Source organism: Tamandua tetradactyla, chromosome 7, assembly GCF_023851605.1.
Source record: "Tamandua tetradactyla isolate mTamTet1 chromosome 7, mTamTet1.pri, whole genome shotgun sequence".
Classification (NCBI taxonomy): Eukaryota; Metazoa; Chordata; class Mammalia; order Pilosa; family Myrmecophagidae; genus Tamandua; species Tamandua tetradactyla.
The window spans coordinates 45,927,772-45,950,636 of record NC_135333.1 but is presented as its reverse complement, the minus strand read 5'-3'; the positions used below and the strand labels follow the sequence as shown (position 1 = coordinate 45,950,636).

At 38.7% G+C, this 22,865-nt stretch overlaps 1 protein-coding gene and 1 pseudogene across 8 annotated transcripts in view; both read left to right on the top strand.

Annotated features, from left to right (window-relative positions):
• Positions 1–22,865, top strand: part of SBF1 (SET binding factor 1) — a 107,882-nt gene that overhangs the window by 53,886 nt on the left and 31,131 nt on the right. Inside the window, exon 37 of one of the 8 annotated variants that reach the window (XR_013179384.1) lies at positions 16,686–16,781. The exons of the other annotated variants lie outside the window; for them this stretch is intronic. The gene's annotated coding sequence lies outside the window, so the exon portion shown is untranslated. The remainder of the gene's footprint in view (positions 1–16,685; positions 16,782–22,865) is intronic. 8 annotated transcript variants of the gene reach the window in all.
• LOC143691177 (heterogeneous nuclear ribonucleoprotein R pseudogene) lies at positions 12,955–16,678 on the top strand (annotated as a pseudogene).

Below are 22,865 nucleotides of genomic sequence, written 5' to 3'. Positions count from 1 at the left end.
CCTTCAGTGTTATAGTCCTGCTTTTAGCACAGATAATGGGCATGCACTGTGTCTTTTTTGTGCTACTAATCTGAGATTGTAACACAACTGACCTTTTTTTTGAAGATCTTTAGGTTCATTTTATCAAGAATATCACAGTATATGTTACACTTAGATGATCTACCTTGAGTTGGCATCCTGTCCTTGCTCTTCCTTACCCCCAGTCCCCCCCCCCCATTAAAATAACGAAGAGGTCATCTTTTCACTTCTGGTGGAGAGGTGATACGCAACTGAAATAGATTCTACCAAGAGAGAGACAAGCATGTCATTTTTCTTAATTTCTTATCCTATCTTCAGTATAGCAGTCATGCCTCGTTTTTCTTTCCACTTTCCCCTTCATGCTGGGGGTTAAACAGTGACTAACTGTTAACTGGAATAAGCCACTTTCCTATCCCAGAACTCAATTTCTTCGTCTATAAAGGGAAGCTTTTGGGAAATTTGTAAAAAAGTACAACTTAGGAAAATCCTGAAAAAAAAAATTAAGCATTTTGCCTCAGTTGTCTAGTTTGTTGATGCACAGTTGTTCATAGTATCCTCTTAGGATCTTTTTTATTTCTCTGGGGTTCTTAGTAGTGTCCACCCTCTTATTTCTAAGTTTTAAGTTTTATTTATTTACATCTTCTCCCTTTTTTTTCTTTCTAAGTTAGCTAAGGGTTTGTCAGTTTTGTTGATCTTCTCAAAGAACAAACTTAGTTTTGTTAATGGTCTCTGTTGCTTTTTGTTGTTATTGTTCTCAATTTCGTGTATTTCTACTCTAAAATTGTTAGTTCTTTCTTTCTGCTTGATTTGGAATTAGTTTGCTGCTGTTTTTCTAGTTCTTCCAGGTGTGTAGTTACATCTTTGATTTTAGCTCTTTCTTCCTTTTTAATATAGGCATCTAGGGTTGTAAATTTCCTCCTGAATACTGCCTTTGTTGTATCCTGTAAGTTTTGTTATGTTCTCGTTTTCATTTGTCTTGAGATATTTACTGATTTCTCTTACGATGTCTTCTTTCAACCATTGATTGTTTAAGAGTGTCTTGTTTAACTTCCATAAGTCTGTGCGTTTTCCAGTCCTCCAGCTGTTGTTAACTTCCGGCTTCATTCCGTTATGATCAGAAAAAGTAGCTTTGTATAATTTATTTTATTTTTTTAACATATAATTCCATTCTACATATATATTCAGTAATTCTCAATATCATCACATAGTTGCATATTCATCATTTCTTAGAACATTTGCATCAATTCAGAAAAAGAAATAAAAAGACAACAGAAAAAGAAATAAAACAATAATAGAAAAAAAAGATTATACATACCATACCCCTTACCCCTCACTTTGATTTATCACTAGCATTTCGAACAGTATTTATTTATTTATTTATTTATTTATTTATTAAAACTTTATTAATTAAAAGAAAAAAATTAACAAACAAAGCATTTAGATATCATTCCATTCTACATATACAATCAATAATTCTTAATATCATCACATAGTTGCATATTCATCATTTCTTAGTACATTTGCGTCGATTTAGAAAAAGAAATAAAAGGACAACAGAAAAAGAAATAAAATGATAATAGAGAAAAAAATACTATACGTACCATACCCCTTACCCCTCGCTTTCATTTACCACTATTACAAACTGAATTTATTTTAACATTTGTTTCCCCTATTATTTATTTTTATTCCGTATGTTCTACTCTTCTGTTGATATGGTAGCTAAAAGGAGCATCAGACATAAAGTTTTCACATTCATAGTGTCTCATTGTGAAAGCTCTATCATTGTTCAATCATCATCAAGAAACATGGCTACTGGAACACAGCACTGCATTTTCAGGCAATTCCCTCCAGCTACATGTTGAACAACAAGGTGATATCTACTTAATGCGTAAGAATAACCTCCAGGATAACCTCTCGACTCTGTTTGGAATCTCTCAGCCATTGACGCTTTGTCTCATTTTACTCTTCCCCATTTTGCTCAAGAAGGTTCTCTCAATCCCTTGATGTTAATTCACAGCTCATTCTAGGGTTTTTTCTCAGTCCTTTGATGCTGAGTCTCAGCTCATTCCAGGATTTCTGTCCCACGTTGCCAGGAAGGTCCACACCCCTGGGAGTCATGTCCCATGTAGAAGGGGAGGGTGGTGAGATTGCTTGTTGTGTTGGCTGGAGAGAGAGGCCACATCTGAGCACAAAAGAGGCTCTCTTGGGGGTGACTTTTTTTTTTTAAATTAATTAAAGAAAAAAAAAGAAATTAACCCAACATTTAGAACTCATTCCATTCTACATATGCAATCAGTAATTCTTAACATCATCACATAGATGCATGATCATCATTTCTTAGTACATTTGCATCGATTTAGGAAAAGAACTAGCAAAACAACAGAAAAAGATATAGAATGTTAATATAGAGAAAAAAAATAAAAATAATAGTAAAAAAAAAGAAAAGGAAAAAGAAAAAAAAGACAGACAGACAAAAATAAAACTATACTCAGATGCAGCTTCATTCAGTGTTTTAACATGATTACAATTAGATATTATTGTGCTGTCCATTTTTGAGTTTTTGTATCTAGTCCTGTTGCACAGTCTGAATCCCTTCAGCTCCAATTACCCATTATCTTACCCTGTTTCTAACTCCTGCTGGACTCTGTTACCAATGACATATTCCAAGTTTATTCTCGAATGTCGGTTCACATCAGTGGGACCATACAGTATTTGTCCTTTAGTTTTTGGCTAGACTCACTCAGCATAATGTTCTCTAGGTCCATCCATGTTATTACATGCTTCATAAGTTTATTCTGTCTTAAAGCTGCATAATATTCCATCGTATGTATATACCACAGTTTGTTTAGCCACTCATCTGTTGATGGACATTTTGGCTGTTTCCATCTCTTTGCAATTGTAAATAACGCTGCTATAAACATTGGTGTGCAAATGTCCGTTTGTGTCTTTGCCCTTAAGTCCTTTGAGTAGATACCTAGCAATGGTATTGCTGGGTCGTATGGCAATTCTATATTCAGCTTTTTGAGGAACCACCAGACTGCCTTCCACAGTGGTTGCACCATTTGACATTCCCACCAGTAGTGGATAAGTGTGCCTCTTTCTCCGCATCCTCTCCAGCACTTGTCATTTTCTGTTTTGTTGATAATGGCCATTCTGGTGGGTGTGAGATGATATCTCATTGTGGTTTTGATTTGCATTTCTCTAATGGCCAGGGACGTTGAGCATCTCTTCATGTGCCTTTTGGCCATTTGTATTTCCTCTTCTGGTAGGTGTCTGTTCAAGTCTTTTTCCCATTTTGTAATTGGGTTGGCTGTCTTTTTGTTGTTGAGTTGGACAATCTCTTTATAAATTCTGGATAGTAGACCTTTATCTGATATGTCATTTCCAAATATTGTCTCCCATTGTGTAGGCTGTCTTTCTACTTTCTTGATGAAGTTCTTTGATGCACAAAAGTGTTTAATTTTGAGGAGCTCCCATTTATTTATTTCCTTCTTCAGTGCTCTTGCTTTAGGTTTAAGGTCCATAAAACCACCTCCAATTGTAAGTTTCATAAGATATCTCCCTACATTTTCCTCTAACTGTTTTATGGTCTTAGACCTAATGTTTAGATCTTTAATCCATTTTGAGTTCACTTTTGTATAGGGTGTGAGATACGGGTCTTCTTTCATTCTTTTACATATGGATATCCAGTTCTCTAGGCACCATTTATTGAAGAAACTGTTCTGTCCCAGGTGAGTTGGCTTGACTGCCTTATCAAAGATCAAATGTCCATAGATGAGAGGGTCTATATCTGAGCACTCTATTCGATTCCATTGGTCGATATATCTATCTTTATGCCAATACCATGCTGTTTTGACCACTGTGGCTTCATAATATACCTTAAAGTCAGGCAGCGTGAGACCTCCAGCTTCGTTTTTTTCCCTCAAGATACTTTTAGCAATTCGGGGCACCCTGCCCTTCCAGATAAATTTGCTTATTGGTTTTTCTATCTCTGAAAAATAAGTTGATGGGATTTTGATTGGTATTGCATTGAATCTGTAAATCAATTTAGTTAGGATTGACATCTTAACTATATTTAGTCTTCCAATCCATGAACACGGTATGCCCTTCCATCTATTTAGGTCTTCTGTGATTTCTTTTAGCAGTTTTTTGTAGTTTTCTTTATATAGGTTTTTTGTCTCTTTAGTTAAATTTATTCCTAGGTATTTTATTCTTTTAGTTGCAATTGTAAATGGGATTCGTTTCTTGATTTCCCCCTCAGCTTGTTCATTACTAGTGTATAGAAATGCTACAGATTTTTGAATGTTGATCTTGTAACCTGCTACTTTGCTGTACTCATTTATTAGCTCTAGTAGTTTTGTTGTGGATTTTTCCGGGTTTTCGACGTATAGTATCATATCGTCTGCAAACAGTGATAGTTTTGCTTCTTCCTTTCCAATTTTGATGCCTTGTATTTCTTTTTCTTGTCTAATTGCTCTGGCTAGAACCTCCAACACGATGTTGAATAATAGTGGTGATAGTGGACATCCTTGTCTTGTTCCTGATCTTAGGGGGGAAAGTTTTCAGTTTTTCCCCATTGAGGATGATATTAGCTGTGAGTTTTTCATATATTCCCTCTATCATTTTAAGGAAGTTCCCTTGTATTCCTATCTTTTGAAATGTTTTCAACAGGAAAGGATGTTGAATCTTGTCAAATGCCTTCTCTGCATCAATTGAGATGATCATGTGATTTTTCTGCTTTGATTTGTTGATATGGTGTATTACATTAATTGATTTTCTTATGTTGAACCATCCTTGCATCCCTGGGATGAATCCTACTTGGTCATGATGTATAATTCTTTTAATGTGTTGTTGGATACGATTTGCTAGAATTTTATTGAGGATTTTTGCATCTATATTCATTAGAGAGATTGGTCTGTAGTTTTATTTTTTTGTAATATCTTTGCCTGGTTTTGGTATGAGGGTGATGTTGGCTTCATAGAATGAATTAGGTAGCTTTCCCTCCACTTCGATTTTTTTGAAGAGTTTGAGGAGAGTTGGTACTAATTCTTTGTGGAATGTTTATAGAATTCAGATGTGAAGCCGTCTGGTCCTGGACTTTTCTTTTTAGGAAGCTTTTGAATGACTAATTCAATTTCTTTGCTTGTGATTGGTTTGTTGAGGTCATCTATGTCTTCTTGAGTCAAAGTTGGTTGTTCATGTCTTTCCAGGAACCCATCCATTTGGTCTAAATTGTTGTATTTATTAGCGTAAAGTTGTTCATAGTATCCTGTTATTACCTCCTTTATTTCTGTGAGGTCAGTAGTTATGTCTCCTCTTCCATTTCTGATCTTATTTATTTGCATCCTCTCCTTTTTGTCAATCTTGCTAAGGGCCCATCAATCTTATTGATTTTCTCATAGAACCAACTTCTGGTCTTATTGATTTTCGCTATTGTTTTCAATTTCATTTATTTCTGCTCTAATGTTTGTTATTTCTTTCCTTTTGCTTGCTTTGGGATTAGTTTGCTGTTCTTTCTCCAGTTCTTCCAAGTGGACAGTTAATTCCTGCATTTTTGCCTTTTCTTCTTTTCTGATAAAGGCATTTAGGGCAATAAATTTCCCTCTTAGCACTGCCTTTGCTGCGTCCCATAAGTTTTGATATGTTGTGTTTTCGTTTTCATTCACCGCAAGGTATTTACAATTTCTCTTGCAATTTCTTCTTTGACCCACTCGTTGTTTTAAGAGTGTGTTGTTGTGCCTCCATGTATTTGTGAATTTTCTGGCACTCCACCTATTATTGATTTCCAACTTCATTCCTTTATGATCTGAGAAAGTGTTGTGTATGATTTCAATCTTTTTAAGTTTGTTAAGACTTGCTTTGTGTCCCAGCATATGGTCTATCTTTGAGAATGATCCATGAGCACTTGAGAAAAAGGTGTATCCTGCTGTTGTGGGATGTAATGTCCTATAAATGTCTGTTAAGTCTAGCTCATTTATAGTAATATTCAGATTCTCTATTTCTTTATTGATCCTCTGTCTAGATGTTCTGTCCATTGATGAGAGTGGTGAATTGAAGTCTCCAACTATTATGGTATATGTGTCTATTTCCCTTTTCAGTGTTTGCAGTGTATTCCTCACGTATTTAGGGACATTCGGTTTGGTGCATAAATATTTATGATTGTTATGTTTTCTTGTTTAATTGTTCCTTTTATTAGTAGATAGTGTCCTTCCTTGTCTCTTTTAACTGTTTTACATTTGAAGTCTAATTTATTGGATATTAGTATAGCTACTCCTGCTCTTTTCTTGTTGTTATTTGCATGAAATGTCTTTTCCCAACCTTTCCTTTCAACCCATGTTTATCTTTGGGTCTAAGATGTGTTTCCTGTAGACAGCATATAGAAGGATCCTGTTTTTTAATCTGTTCTGCCAGTCTATGTCTTTTGATTGGGGAATTCAGTCCATTAACATTTAGTGTTATTACTGTTTGGATAATATTTTCCTCTACCATTTTGTCTTTTGTATTATGTACATCATATCTGATTTTTCTTCTTTCTACACTCTTCTCCATGCTTCTCTCTTCTGTCTTTTCGTATCTGACTCTAGTACTCCCTTTAGTATTCTTGCAGAGTTGGTCTCTTGGTCACAAATTCTCTCAGTGACTTTTTGTCTGAGAATGTTTTAATTTCTCCCTCATTTTTGAAGGACAATTTTGCTGGATATAGAAGTCTTGGTTGGCAGTTTTTCTCTTCTAGTAATTTAAATATATCATCCCACTGTCTTCTAGCTTCCATGGTTTCTGCTGAGAAATCTACACATAGTCTTATTGGGTTTCCCTTGTATGTGATGGATTGTTTTTCTCTTGCTGCTTTCAAGATCCTCTCTTTCTCTTTGACCTCTGACATTCTAACTAGTAAGTGTCTTGGAGAACGCCTATTTGGGTCTATTCTCTTTGGGGTGCGCTGCACTTCTTGGATCTGTAATTTTAGGTCTTTCATAAGAGTTGGGAAATTTTCAGTGATAATTTCTTTCATTAGTTTTTCTCCTCCTTTTCCCTTCTCTTCTCCTTCTGGGACACCCACAACACGTATATTTGTGTGCTTCATATTGTCCTTCAGTTCCCTGATGCCCTTTTCAAATTTTTCCATTCTTTTCCCGATAGTTTCTGTTTCTTTTTGGAATTCAGATGTTCCATCCTCCAAATCACTAATTCTATCTTCTGTCTCTTTAAATCTATCATTGTAGGTATCCATTGTTTTTTCCTTCTTTTCTACTTTATCCTTCACTTCCATAAGTTCTGTGATTTGTTTTTTCAGTTTTTCTATTTCTTCTTTTTGTTCAGCCCATGCCTTCTTCATGTCCTCCCTCAATTTATCGATTTCGTTTTTGAAGAAGTTTTCCATTTCTGTTCGTATATTCAGCATTAGTTGTCTCAGCTCCTGTATCCCATTTGAACTATTGGTTTGTTCCTTTGACTTTGCCATATTTTCAATTTTCTGAGCGTGATCCGTTATCTTCTGTTGGCGTCTGGGCATTTAGTCAGATTTCCCTGGGTGTTGGACCCAACAGGTTGAAAGATTTTTCTGTGAAATCTCTGAATTCTGTTTTTGTTATTCTGCCCAGTAGGTGGCGCTCGTGGCACTTGTTTGTCTCCGGTTCCCACCAGTGTAAGGTGCTGTGGGTCCTTTAACTTTGGAAAACTCTCACCGTGGGGGAGGTTCGCCAGCCAAAGCGGCTAGGAAGAGTGCCAGCCGTCCCAGGGATCCGAACGCGGGGAGGGTCGCCGGCCGCCGCAGACCGGGAGAGTGCCCGTCCAAATCTCCTAGCCGGCCCAGGGCGCCAAGTGTGGCGGGAGGGCACCAGCCGCCGTGGCCCGGGAGAGTACACTGTTCCCTGCCGGACCGGGAAGCCACGTGTTTGGAAGGGACCCCGGTCACCGTTCTCCGCGGCCTGGGGATCTCCGATCCAATTCTCCCAGTTGGTCCGGGGGGCCACGCATGGGGGGGGGCACCAGCCACCGTGGCTTGAGGGGACCGCCTGTCCAATTCTCCCAGCTGTCCCGGGAAGGAGCAAGGGAGGGACTCCGGCCGCTTGCTGCCCCGGCCCGGGGAAGCCCGCGCCCCTCGGCGATCTCACCGGAGCGGGTTCTCCCAGCCAGTGAGCCGTTCCAGAATGGGGTACGCTGTCTTCTTGATCTCTGTCGTGGGTCTGGGAGCTGTTCTGTATCGTTTCTACTCCCCTAGTAGCTATTCTGGAGGAGGAACTAAGACCCGCGCGTCTTACTAAGCCGCCATCTTCCGGGGGTGACTTTTAGGCCTAAATTTTAAGTAGATTTGACTTATCCTTTGTGGGGTTAAGTTTCATGTGAACAAACTCCAAGACTGGTGGCTCAGCCTATAGCTTTGGTTGTCCACATTGCTTTTGAGAATATCAAGAATTCAACTTGGGGAAGTTGCATTTCTCCCCGTTCTCACCATTCCCCGAAGGGGGCTTTTCAAATACTTTTCCACTCACTGATTGAATCACTCTGGGATTCATCGGGCCATCACTCTGGACGAACCAACAAAATCTCTTGTCCTACCTGAGATTCCAGGTACTTATGGTGTTCATTCAAACTATCTACGTAAGTTATATCAGGAAATGCACTAGTCAAAATATAAATTTTGTTACAAGCATTTTTAGCTTTAGTCTCACACATAAGGTGACATTTTAAAATATTAATTCCCATCTATTTTCAGAACCCTGCAATAACGACATTCCTTTGTTCTTCCTCATGCAATAACGCCTTTTAAATTTGTACATTTAGTCACCATTACCATACACTCTAGGCATTCCTAGATTATATCATCTCAATCTTTAACCTCTATCTTTCTTTCTGATTTCATTTATGTCCCCAGCCCTCCTCCCTCTATCATTCTCACATGCATCTTCATTTAGTGGCTTTCTAGAATTTAGATCTTTTAAAATTTATTAAGACTTGTTTTGTTACCCAACATGTGGTCTATCCTGGAGAAGGATCTATGAGCACTTGAGAAGAATGTGTATCTGCTGCCTTGAGTGCAGTGTTCTGTGTATCTCTGTTCGGTCTACTTAGTTTATCAGATCATTCAAGTTCTCTATTTCCTTATTGATCGTCTGTCCACATGTTCTGTCTCATGATGAGAATGGTGGGTATTGACATTTCCAACTGTTATTATAGAAATGTCTGTTTCTACCTTCAGCTTTGCTAGTGTTTGCCTCATATATTTTGGAGCACCCTAGTTAGGTGCATATGTATTTATGATTGTCATTTCTTCTTGGTAGATTGCCCCTTTTATTAATATATAATGTCTTTCTTTGTCTCTTTTAACACCTTTGCATTTAAAGTCTGTTTTGTCTGATATTAGTATAACTACCCCAGCTTTTTTTGGGGGGGTGGGTACTGTTAATGTGGAATATGTTTTTCCAGCCTTTTACTTACTTTTTTTTATTGTGAAAAATAACATATATACAAAACAATAAATTTCAAGGCACACTGTAACAATTAGTTATAGAATAGATTTCAGAGTTTGTTATGAGTTGCAGTTCCACAGTTTTAGGGTTTTCCTTTTAACTGGAGACTAAAAGAAATATCAATATACGATTCAGAAGTCATACTCATTTGTTAAATCTTATCTTCTCTGTTATAACTCAACCTTCTCCTTTGATCATTCTCCCACTCTTTAGGGGAATTTGGGCTCTGCTCATTCTAACTTTTCCATGTTGGAAAGGGCTGTTGATAATAAGGGATGGGGGATGGAACTAGCTCATGTTCTGGAGAGGCTGGCCTCTGGGTTATACTTATCTGGCCGAGTAACCCATCTGGAGGTTGTAGATTTCTGAAAAGTAATCATAGTGCGTGGAACCTTTGTAGATTCTCAAATAGAGCCCTAGGGTGTTCTTTAGGTTTGGCAGGAATGGTTTTGATTGGGGTTTGGCAAACCATGATAAACAGCAGTATCTAGCTAAAGCTCGCTTAAGAGTAGCCTGGAGAGGAGAGAAGACTCTTGACTTTGAACTCTGTTGGCCACTGATACCTTATTTTGTTACATTTTTCTTCCTCCTTTTGGTCAGGATGGCATTGTCAATCCCCCGGTGCCAGGGCCAAGCTCACCCCTGGATGTCATGTCCCATGTAAGGGGAAGGTAATGGCTTCATTTGAGAAATTGGGCTTCGAGAGAGTGAGGCCACATCTGAGCAACAAAAGTGGTCCTCCAGAAGTAACTCTTAGGCATACCTATAGGTAGGCTTAGCTTCTCCGCTTTATAAATGAGCTTCACAAGAGCAAGCCTTAAGATTAAGGGCTTGTCCAGCCTTTCACTTTCAACCTATTTGTAGTCTTGGGTCTGAGGTGTGACAACATTTAAATGGCTCATATATATTTTTTATACATCCTGCCAGTGTCTTTTGACTGGGGAGTTTAATCCATTAACATTCAGTGTTATTACTGTAAAAGCAGTATTTACTTCAGCGATTTTATGCTTTTTTTTTTTTGCATGGTCAGGCTCTGGGAATTGAACCCAGGTCTCTGGCATGGCAGGTGGGAGTTCTGCCACTGAGCCACTGTTGCATCACCCTATGCTTTGTTTTTTATTTCATATCTTATTTTTGTGTGTCTTTTTACCGTTTTAGTTACCTTAATGATAATCATCATTTCCACCCTCTCTTCGTAGTCGCTCTGTCCTGTCCTTTCCTTTCAGTCTACAGAACTCACTGTAGCATCTCTACCTCTTCATCGGGCACTTGGGTGCTTCAGAGCGCGCCCCCGATCTCCAGAGCCCCAGATCTGTTGTTGCAGACAGCTTCTGCCTGACTCCTAGTTATTTTTTCTGGAAGAGAACTGAGCCCAACCTCTCCCTCCTCAGCTGTCTTGGATCCCCTTTTCACTTCTTTTGATGTACAAAAGTTTTAAATTTTGATGAAGTCCATTTTGTCCTTTTTCTTTTCCTTTATGCTCATGCTATTGGTGTAAAATTAAAAATCCATTGCCTACCAGAAGGCCCTAAATATATTTCCCTATCTTTTCTTGTAAGAGGTTTATAATATTAGTTCTTAGCATCTCCAGGGGTTTTCTCTCTCTAAGCTCTCTGCAGACTTCTCTGGGTGTTTCTCTGTGACCTCATTGGGCTCTTTCTGTGTCCTTTATCCTCTCATAAAGGACACCAGTAAAAGGATTAAGACCCACCTTGAATGAGATGGGTCACGGTGGGTCACATCTCAATTGAAACAACCTAACAAAAAGGTCCCGCCTGCAACAGGTCTGTACCCACAGGAATGGATTAACAAAACATGGCCTTTTCTTCATAAGAGCTTAAAACCAGCATGTCTTGTATCCTACATCTTTACTGAATTTGTTTATTAGTTCTGGTAGCTTTCTTGTGGATTCTTTGGGATTTTCTACATATATGACGATGTCATCTCTGAGTAGGGATGATTGAAACATTCAGAAGTAGATCCATACAAACATGGGAAGGTGACTTTTTTTTTTCTTATGTGTAGTTATACAATTATTATGAAAGATCAGGGCTACTGGATTGTAGTTCAACAATTCCTGGTATTTCCTTCTGGCTATTCCAGTATACTTGAAACCAAAAACATCATAGTCATAATAATTTGTTAAATCCTAATTTCTTTGTTATCCCTCCTCCCTCTCCTTTAATCTTCCTCTCAATCTTCAGGAATATCTGGGCAATGCCCGTTTTGCCTTCTTCATGCTGGGAAGGGGTGTCAACCTTATGGGGTAGGGGAATGAACCTGGTTGGTACCTCTGGGTTTCAGGGCTGATCTGGGATAGGATCAGTCTGGAGGCCTTAAGTTTCTGAAACAAACAAAGAAAACAACAAAAAACTTACTAAAATAAAGTCCTTTGATACACAACATTTTTTTTTATTTCAATGAGGTCCCATTTATCTATTTTTTCTTTTTTTGCTTGTGTTTTGAGTGTAAACTGTACAAAACCATTGCCTAATACAAGATCCTGAAGGTGCTTCCCTATGAATTTTCTTCTAAAAATTTTATGGTACTGGTTCTTATATTTAGGTCTTTGATTCATTTTTAGTTCATTTCTGTCTAGGGTATGAGGTAGAGGTCCTCTTTCATTCATTTGGATATGGATATCCAGTTCTTACAATACCGTTTGTTGAAGAGACTCTTCTGTCCCAGTTGAGTGAACTTGGCAACTTTGTAAAAAGTCGATGGGTGCATTTCTAGTCATTTTCAAAGTGTCTCATGCTCATTCTCTGGGGACTGGCTGCTGGCTCCTGCTCTGCCCTGCATAATAAAATAGCTGATGAGGCGACTGGCTGTGCGGTGCAGTCTGCAGGAGGGTAGAACTGGTGGACACTTGCATTGTGACCTACACAGCCACACAAGACACCGATAGAGGCAGGCCTCCCCCAGGAGGTGGCAGAGACTTGCTGAATTATTTCACACAGGATTGGTAGCTTATGTGGCTCTTGATGAAAGCATTTGATACTCTCAGGAAATTTAATCAAGAAGGAGCTCTGATTTTACTACAACAATTCAAGGAAAGTGATTTATCACATGTCCAGAATAAAAGTGCATTTGTATGTGGAGTTATAAAGACCTACAGGCAAGGGGAGAAAGAGGAGCAAGGCACAAGAGTCCACAAAGGCCCTGATGAAGCACAGATCAGGGCCTTGCTTAAGAGGACTGGTTACGCCCTGGGTGCACCCAAAGGACGAGGAAATAGGGTGGTCCCCTGGCGTGCAACCTGGGATTGGAACTGAGGTCTTTGTAGGTGAGAAACCAGGAGATTTATATGAGGGTGAGTTGATGTCCCTTTTTAAGAAGGCTAGTCCCACTTGGGATCTACATTTTATAATGAATCCACTGTCTGGTGAGAACAGAGGGATGTATTTTTCACCTTCTGTGGAAAGGAATTTGCACAGGAAGCTGTTAAATTGTGTGGCAGCTATGAGATCCTGGTAAACACTTAGGAGGGTTCCATTTTGTGGCAAACAGCAAGCTATTTGTTGGCTTAACTCTGAAGAATAAGAGTACAGAAAACATTTTGGAAGAATTCAGTAAAGTCACAGAGAGTTTGGTGGACGTTACAGTCTATCATCCAGCTGATGGCCAAAAGAATTGGGTTCTGCTTCCTTGAACATGAGGATCACAAGTCAGATGCACAAGCCAGACGCTTGCTAATGTGTGGAAAAGAAAAAGCACGGGTAAGTGTAGTCACAGTTGTGGACTGGTCCTGTGGGAGAGCCAGATCCAGAAGTCATGGCTAAGGTGAAAGTCTTATTTGTGAGAAAGTTGGCTCCTACATTAACAAGAAATATTGGATACGTCACTTTCTGAATGTGGAAAGCTTGAAAAAGTGAAGAAGTTGAAAGATTATGCATTTGTTCATTTTAAAGACAGAGGAGCAGCTGTTAAGGCCGTGAGTAAAATGGATGGCAAAGAAATAGAAGGGGAGGAAATTGAAATAGTCTTAGTCAAGCCACTAGACACGTAAAGGAAAATGCCAGCTGTAGACATGCCACAGGAAGCTCTGTGCATGAAGAGAGTGTCACTGTCACCCTGCTCCTCACATTCCACCTCCAGTCAGAGGTCAGCATTGGAGTGGAAGGAACCGCAGATCTCCATGGCTGTGCAGATACTGTGGTGATGATTGCACGACTGTCACAGAGGCTATGAAGGTCGCACTGTGGCTGTGACGGTGGCTGTGAAGTGAGGCAGAGGAGGGGTGGGTGGGCAGCACCACCTCCAAGAGGTGGGTTGGCTGTTCTTAGAGGGGCACCTCTGGGACCACCAGGAGGCTCTAGAGGTGGCAGAAGGGGGCCTGCACCACAGCAGAGAGGTTGTGGTTCCCCTGGAGCCAGGGCCATCATGGGGATGAAGGAGGCAAGAGAGAAAGGCAGGTGGATACAGCCTGCCTGACTCCAAGCGCTGTCAGACCATGGACCAGCAGACCTCGGGTTCCCATCTCGTTGCTCAGGAGCTGCTTCAGCCATGTGGGGCTTTTCTGATAAAGATGGTTATAATAATGGCAACCAGGAATTATTTTGGGATACTTATTGGCAGCAGTGGAAATGAACAGGCGAGGACTTGAAAATGACGCAGGCAAGACAAGATAGGTGCTAGAGGTACATTCTTCAAAGAAATAATTCCCTTGAAAAATCCAAGTAGCACTTTACTATCATTTGTATTGAGCTGAAGAATCACTGTTATGTATATGCCCAATCCTTTTGTTTTTCTTCCATTCAAAAATATTCTTGTACATTATTGGGCTTGCAGAGTTCCCTTATTCTGGGAGTTACGATGCTCTTATTGTTTTTGGCTTCATTTTTATTTTCAAAACAAGCTGGGTAAACTATTAGATCACGATTTTGCAGTGCCTTTGATTTTGGACAGTTTTTTTTTTGAATTTGGGATAGATTATGTAGGACTGTGGAGTATGCTTTAAATAAAAATACAGGCTAGTTAAGATAACCTGTGATTGTATGTTTTTGCTTTGCTTCAAGAAGGTTGACTATATTTTTAAGTTGTCATAACTTCACAACTTTTAAAAATCTGCCCTACAAAATTTGTTTAGTTTAAACATGAGAGCTGTGAAAATATGTTCTTTGATGTGATTTTATTTCCAGTTTCTTATTCATGTAGGATTTCAGTAAAACTCAGAAATCTATTCTAAATGAAACAAAGCAAATAAATAAATAAATAGTCCATAGATTTGAGGATCAATTTCTGAACGTGCAGTTTGATTCCATTGATCTGTATATCTATTTTTGGGCCAATACTATGCATTTTTACTACTGTAACTTTGTAATAAGTTTTAAAGTCAGAAAGTATTAGTCCTCTGACATCATTTTTCTTTTTCAAGATGGTTTTACCTATTTGGGGCCCTTTACTCTTCCAGATAAAGTGCATAATCGACCTTTCCATTTCTGCAAAGTAGACTGTTGGGGTTTTGATTGGGTTTGCGTTGAATCTATAAACCATTGTGGGTAGAACTGACAGCAAAGTTTTAGTCTTCTACTCTCCATGAGTGTGGAGTCTCCTTCCATTTATTTAGATCTTTGATCTTTTAGCAAAGTTTTGTAGTTTTCAATGTATAAGTCCTTTAAATTTATTCCTAGATACTTGATGCTTTTAGTTGCTATTGTAAATGGAATTTTTTTCTTGATTTCTTCCTCGAGATTGCTCATTATACTAGTGTATAGAAACATTACTGATTTTTGCTGTTATTGTTGTACTTTGCCACTTTGCTGAATTTGTTTATTAGCTTTAGGAGCTTTGTTATAGATTTTTTTGGGCTTTCTATATTTGGGGTCATATGATCTATGGTAGTGAAAGTTTTACTACTTCCTTTCAAATTTTGATGCCTTTTATTTCTTTTTTTCACCCATCTTGCTCTGGCTAGAACTTCTTGGGCAGTGTTAAATAGCAGTGGGGATCTTATCTTGTTCCTGATCTTAAGAGAGAAAGCTTTAGTCTTTCACCATTGCGTATGATGTTAGCTGTGGGTTTTTCATATATGCCTATATCATGTTGAGAAAGTTTCCTTCTATTCCTGTTTTTCTAAGTGTTTTTTATCAAGAAAAGATGCTGGATTTTGTCAAATGACATTTCTGCCTCAGTGGGGATGATCATGTATTTTTCCTTTTGTTTTGTTAATGTGGTATATCACATTAGATGTCATTATGTAGAATCGCCCTTGTGTACCTGGAATAAAACCCACTTGATTATGATATGTAATTCTTTTTTTAATGCAATTTAATTGCGATATATTATATATTCACATACCATATAGTCATCCAGATTGGTTCACAGTATCATCATATAGCTGTGTATTTTTCATCACAGTTGATTTTTGATCATTTTCATTACTCCCAAAAAGAATAAAAAGAATAAAAGTAAAAATGAAACAATGCTCAAAACATCCCATAATCCCCACCCCCCTATTATTTATTTTTGTCTTATTTTTTTGTTACTCATCTGTCCATACACTGGATAAAGGGAGTGTCATTCACACGGTCACATCTTACAAGCTCTATAGTTATTCAGTCATCTTCAAGAAACAAGGCTGTTGGTAGTAAGGGGGCAAGATGGTGGTGCAGTGAGTTGTGGAATTTAGTCCGTCCTCCAGAGCAGCCAGTAAATAGCCGGGTGCTATATGGAACAACTGGTGGGGGACATCAGTGACCAGACACGCAGCGTATGCCAACCTGGACAGATGGGCCAGCTGTAAGCCCACCCAGGACCTTGAGTCCCCTGTGCCGCGGACGCTGGTGCCCTGCTCCCATGGGCTTGGTAGGCTGGGTCCCCAAGGGAAAAGGAAGCAGACTTCACTAGCAGCAAGGGTTTAGCTCAACTCGGCTCCAGTAGTGGAATTAATTATCACATCCAGACTTCAGAAACAAGCCCCAAGCACAGATAAATCTGAAGTAGCAATAAAGGAACTGAGGGTTTTCGTCTCAGCAGAGAAGGGGCGGGCTGATAGGAAAAAACAACAACACAGGGTTTTTGGTTGGGCAGCACAAAATACTAGAAAAGGGCTGGACTCCAAGAAAATGGGGTACCTAGAGCCTGGGGGCAGAGCCATAGACCAAACTCCAGCTCCTGACTGTCAAACCCAGGGAGCGGGAGTCCAGCTCTGAAAAGGCTTATTATTTATTATTATTTTTTTTAATTTCTTAACAGCTCATTGGATAGAACTACTGACTACTCTCAGACTCCAGCACTGCCCAGGCAAGGGTGGAATTAAGACATGTCTGGACAGACAAAGTAACTAGTCAGGTAAAGGGGACAATTCCCTAAAGGGTATATCTTCCAGTAGTTTCTACAGGGAGCGAATGAAGATAGCTCAGCCAAGCTCCAATTGAGATTTTAGTCCCTGCAGAGAGGAGTCGGGGTGACAGAAAAAAAAAGTGAAATAGAATGAAGACAGAATTTTGGAGTGAGCCAAGCTCAGAGCACTGGAACCTTGGGGTTGGGGACTGACTTTTTTATTCTGAAAAATAACACATATACAAAAACACAATGAAATTCCAAGTACATTTTTTTTTTTTTTTACATCTTTCAACTATTTTATTTTCAGTTTTCCTCCCCATATTCAAAGGGAAGACTTGTGGGTTTGGGGTTTCCACAGCACCCTCAGAAGGTAGTCGCCTTTCCTATTGAATATGCATCGAGGGTCCCCACCGGTTCAGATGGGGACCTCGGCCATAAGGTGACAAGGACAAAAGCAGCCAGGCAGTAGAAAGTAGCCTTTGCCCTTCTCTATAGTAGGCTGGTGCTCAGTCTTGGGAGGCATGGGAAGGCAGCACTCTGGTAAACCCAGTTCAGATCCCCTTGGGCGAGGTAGAGAGCATGGGAAGCTGGGTACGTGTAAGGGCAGGTACTGGTGGACTTGCCCTTGTCCTCCACTGTGGTGGGAAAGACAGGTTGTTCCTGGTCTTCGGCATGCATGTAGGGTCTTCTGAAGGTGGGGTATCCAACTGCTAGCATAGGTTTGGGTTTGAAAGTGGGCCTGTAAAACTCTGGCATGAGTTGAGCATTGAGCATCACCTGCTGTGGAACCAAATGACACATGAATGGAGGGCTGAGAGAGGTGAAAGATAGTGTGGCTTCTTTTGGAAGTATCCAAGGCAGAGCACATACTTTTTTTTTTAATTGTATTTTTAGTTTTTGAATGGTATATGCATACAAGGGGAAATACTGAAGTAATACAAAAGGGTTTATAGCAAAAATAAGTCTTTACCACCCTTCTCCTGCTCAGTTCCCATTCTAGAGGTAACCGCTGGGTATCAGTGTTTGGGTATCTTTTTCAAGTACGTTTTAGCAAGTAATTATACATAGATTTTTAAATTTGTTATTGGTTATGGTTTCACGATTTTTCATTATTTCTTTTAGCTACTTCAAGACCCTGGAGACTGAAAGAAATATCAATATGATTCAGTAGTCATACTCATTTGTTAAATCCTATCTTCTCTAATATACTCTTCCTTCTCTCTTTTTTTTCTGAAAAATAGCATATATACAAAAAAAGCGATAGATTTCAAAGTACATTGCAACAGTTGGTTGTAGAATGTATTTCAGAGTCTGGTATGGGTTACAATTTCAGGTTTTTATTTCTAGCTGCTCTAAGGTACTGAAGACTAAACGAAATATCAATATACTGATCAGCAATCATATTTATTTGTTAAATCCAACCTTCAGTGTATACCTCCACCATGACCTTTGATCTTTCTCTCACTCTTAAGGGATATTTGGGCTATGCTCATTCTAAATTTTTCATGTTGAAAGGAGCTGTCGATAATATGGGATAGAGGGATGTTCTAGAAAGGCTAGGCCCTCTGCATTTTAAGACTTTTCTGGTCCAGTGACCCATCTGGAGGTTGTAGGTTTCTAGAAAGTTACCTTAGTCCATGGAACGTTTATAAAATCTTATGTAATATCCTAGGTATTCTTTAGGATTGGCAGGAATGGTTTTGGTTAGGGTTTGGCAAGTAGCAATGTCTAACTGAAGGTTGCATAAGAGTGACCTCCAGAGTAGCTTCGACTCTACTTGAGCTCTTTAGCCACTGATACTTTGTTACACTTCTTTCCCCCCTTTTGGTAAGGATGGTATTGTTGATCCCACAGTGCCAGGGCCAGACTGATCCCTGGGAGTCATCTCCCATGCCACCACCAGGGAGACATTCACCCCTGGATGTCATGTACCACATAGGGGAGAGGGCAATGATTTCATTTGCACAGTTGGGCTTAGAGTGAGTGAGGCCACATCTGAGCAACAAAAGATATCCTCCAGAGGTGACTCTTAGGCATACCTGTAGGTAGGCTAGGCTTTTTTGCTACCTATATAAGCTTCAAAAGAGCAAGCCTTAAGATCAAGGGCTTGGCCTATTGATTTGGGTATCCCTAATGTTTAACATGGTATATGGGATTTCCCTAGTGGTAAAGTTTAATAGTTCCATATTGTTATTCCAATTCCTCAAGGGACTTTGCTAATACTTTTTTATTATCTGCTTAATACACTCTGGGATGTACCCAGGTATTACATTAAATGATACAGAATTAAGGGCTTTCATTCTTATTCTGGGCTCCCTGTGTTTGATTGTTTAAATGACTTATCCAGACAAGTTGAGTTAGGTTATGTGCTAGTGAAAATTTAGGTTCTGGACAAAATAAACCTTTCTTCCTTTGGTCTCAAAGAATAGGTGAAGTTCTAAAATACGAACAGTGTCTTCCTTACCCTGTATTCTGAATTACCTTAATCCTGACATGATCAGCTTTGTTCTTATCTCTAAGTACCAGGTTATAATACATAAAACAGCCTCTCAAAATCCAGAAAAGCAATTACCACTCCAGGCTAAATGTGACTGCTATAAGAGCTTACACTGTAGGCCCCAGTTTTCTTTTAAGTATTTTCTAAATGAGATCATACAATATTTGTTCTTTTGTTTCTGGCTTATTTTGCCTCACCAAATATCCCATATGATCATTCACATCGTTTCATGCCTCACAACTTTGTTCCTTTTTATAGCAGCACAATGTCAGATCATACATATACACCATTGTTAACCAATCTACTTCTCAGTCAGTGTGTCTTTCAGCCACCTCTATCTGCTGGGCCTTGTGTATAACATCCAAAGTTAACAGTCCATTAATTTTAAATAAAAAAGGTAGTCATTAAGCACACCCTCACCAAATAGAAAATTCAAACCTCCCCCTAACTCTTGACCCTTCCCCCATTATATACCCCTGGTATTGCTGTGGTACTGTTGATGTTTTCCTGTTAAATGAACATAGCCCATAGCATACAATAGCATTTTCTCCTTATACACCGAAATTATTTACTCTTTGTACAAGATTAATACCTTTGTAGTAGTTCATACAAGAACTTATTTATGTTTATAGTGTTAATTAGTGGGACACATGAATCTATATAACCCTTTCAATCATGTTCACCTTCAATATGGTAATATTACTTATAAACCCACTAGTGAGCTGCCTTCACTTCTATGTATTCCCTTATATTTGAGTTCAACCTCATTAGCTAACTGTTCACCCATCTCAAGCTTCTGTGTATCTCTACGTCCCCTATATTCTGTATTATGAGCCCCTGATTTTACTTTTACCATGGTCATAAAAACAGAATCATACATTATTTATCCTTTTGTGTCTGGCTTATTTTAGTCAGCATTATGTCCTCAAGACTCATCCATCTTGTCATGTTGCTCAGGACGTCATTTTGTCTTACTGCTGCATAATATTCCATCATATGTATATACCACAATTTGTTGATCTACTTGCCTATTGATGGGCACTTGGACTGTTTCCATCTTTTAGCGATCATGAATAGTGCTGCTATGAACATTGGTGAGCAAATGTCTGTGTCACTGTTTTCAGTCCTTCTGGGATTATACCGAGTAGTGGTATTGCCACAGGTCGTAGAACAACTTAATATTTGGTTTCCTAAGGAATGCCAAACTGTCTTCATAGCAGCTCTACCATTATACATTCCCACCACCAGTGCATAAGCATCCCAATTTCTGCATGTGCTCTCCAACTTTGTAGTTTGCTGTTTGTTTACTAGCAGCCATACTTATAGGTGTGAAATGGTATCTCATTGTAGTCTTTATCCGTATGTCCCTTATAGCTAATGAAAATGAGCATCTCTTTATGTGCTTTTTAGCCATCTGTATTTGGTCTTCAGAAAAATGTCTACTCATATCTTTAGCCCACTTTAAAATTGGATTGCTTGTTCTTTTACTGTTGAGTTGTATGATTTCTTTGTGTATATAGGATATCAAACCTTTATCTAATGTGTGATTTCCAAATATTTTCTCCCATTGAGTTGGCTGCTTCTTGACCTTTTTGACCAAGTTGTTTTAGGCACAAAAGTATTTGATTTTGAGGAGTTCCCATTTATCTGTTTTTTCTTTTGTTGCTTGTGCTGTAGGTATAAAGTTTAGAAAGCTACCTCCTATTACTAGGTCTTGAAGTAGTTTCCCTACATTTTCTTTTATAAGCTTTATGGTACTGGTTCTTATATTTAGGTGTTTGATACACTTTGAGTTAATTTTTGTATAGAGTATAAAGTAAAGGTCCTCCTTCATTCTTTTGGCTATTGATAGCCATTCTCCATGTGCATTCACTGAAAAGACTATTTTGTCCCAGTTCAGTGGATTTGGGGGCCTTGTTGAAGATCAGTTGACTAAAGATTTGGTAGTCTATTTCTGTACTCTCAATTCGATTCCATTGGTCAATATATCTATCTTTGTGCCAGTACCGTGCTGTTCTGACTGCTTGGCTTTATAATAAGTTTTAAAATCAGGAAGTGTTAATCCTCCTACTTTGTTCTTCTTTTTTAGGGTGCTTTTAGCTATGAAGGGTTTATTTCCCTTCCAGATGAATTTGGTAACTAATATTTCCAAGTCTTCAAAGTAGGTTGTGGGAATTTTGGTTGGTACTGCGTTGATTAATTTGGATAAAATTGATGTCTTAATTATATTTAATCTCCCTATCCATGAGCAGGGAATGCCTTTCCACCTATTTAGATCTTCTTTGATTTCTTTTAGCAATACTATGTAGTTTTCTGTGTACAGGCCCTTTACATTCCTAGTTAAGTTCATTCCTAAGTACTTGATTCTTTTAGTTGCTATTTTGAATGGAATTCTTTTCTTAATAGACTCCTCAGTTAGGTCATTGCTACTGTATAGAAACATTACTGATTTTGCACATTAGTTTTATATCCTGGCACCTTGCTGAATTTATTAGCTCAAATAACTTTGTTTGAATTTCTCAGGATCTTCCAGGTATAGTATCATGTCATCTGCAAATAGTGAAAGTTTTACTTCTTCCTTTCTAATTTTGATGCCTTTTATTTTTTTTTCCTGCCTGATTGCTCTAGCTAGAACTTCTAGTACAGTGTTGAATAATAGTGGTGACATAGGGCATCCTTGTCTCCTTCCTGATCTTAAGGCGAATACTTTCAGTCTCTCTCCATTGTCTATGATGCTGGCAATGGGTTTTTCATATATCCCCTTTATCATATTGAGGAAATTACCTTTGATTCCTACCTTTTGAAGGGTTTTTATCAGAAAAGGGTGTTGGATTTTGTTGAATGCTTTTTCAGTGTCAATTGAGATGATCATGTGATTTTTCTCTTTTGATTTGTTAATGAGCTGTATTACATTAATTAATTTTCTTGTGTTGACCCATCCTTGTATTCCTGGTATAAACCCACTTGGTCATGGTGTATAATTCTTTCAATGTGTAGTTGGATTCAATTTGGTAGTATTTTGTTGAGAATTTTTGCATCTATGTTCATTAGGGAGATTGGCCTGTAGTTTTTCTTTCTTGTGGCATCTTTACCCAGTTTTGGTATTAAAGTGATGTTAGCTTCATAAAATGAGTCAGGTAGTGTTCCTTTTTCTTCAGCTTTTTTGGAAAAGTTTGAGTAGGATTGGTGGTGGTTCTTTTTGGAGTGTTTGATAAAATTCCCTTGTGAAGCAGTCTGGCCCTGGGTTTTTCGTTGTAGGTAGATTTTTGATGACTGACTGAATCTGTTTACTTGTGATTGGTTTGTTGAGATCTTCTATTCTTGAGTCGGTGTGGTTCATTCATGTGTTTCCAGAAATTTGTCCATTTCATCTTGGTTGTCTAGTGTGTTGGCTTATTGTTGTTCATAGTATCCTCTTATGTTCTTTTTTATTTCTTCAATGTCTATGGTAACGACCCTCCTCTAATTTCTGATTTTGTTTATTTGCATCCTCTCTCTTTTTTTCTTTGCCAACCTTGCTAGTGGTCCATTGGTTTTCTCAAAGAACCAACTTTTGGTTTTATTGATTCTTCCTGTTGTTTTGTTTTCCCATT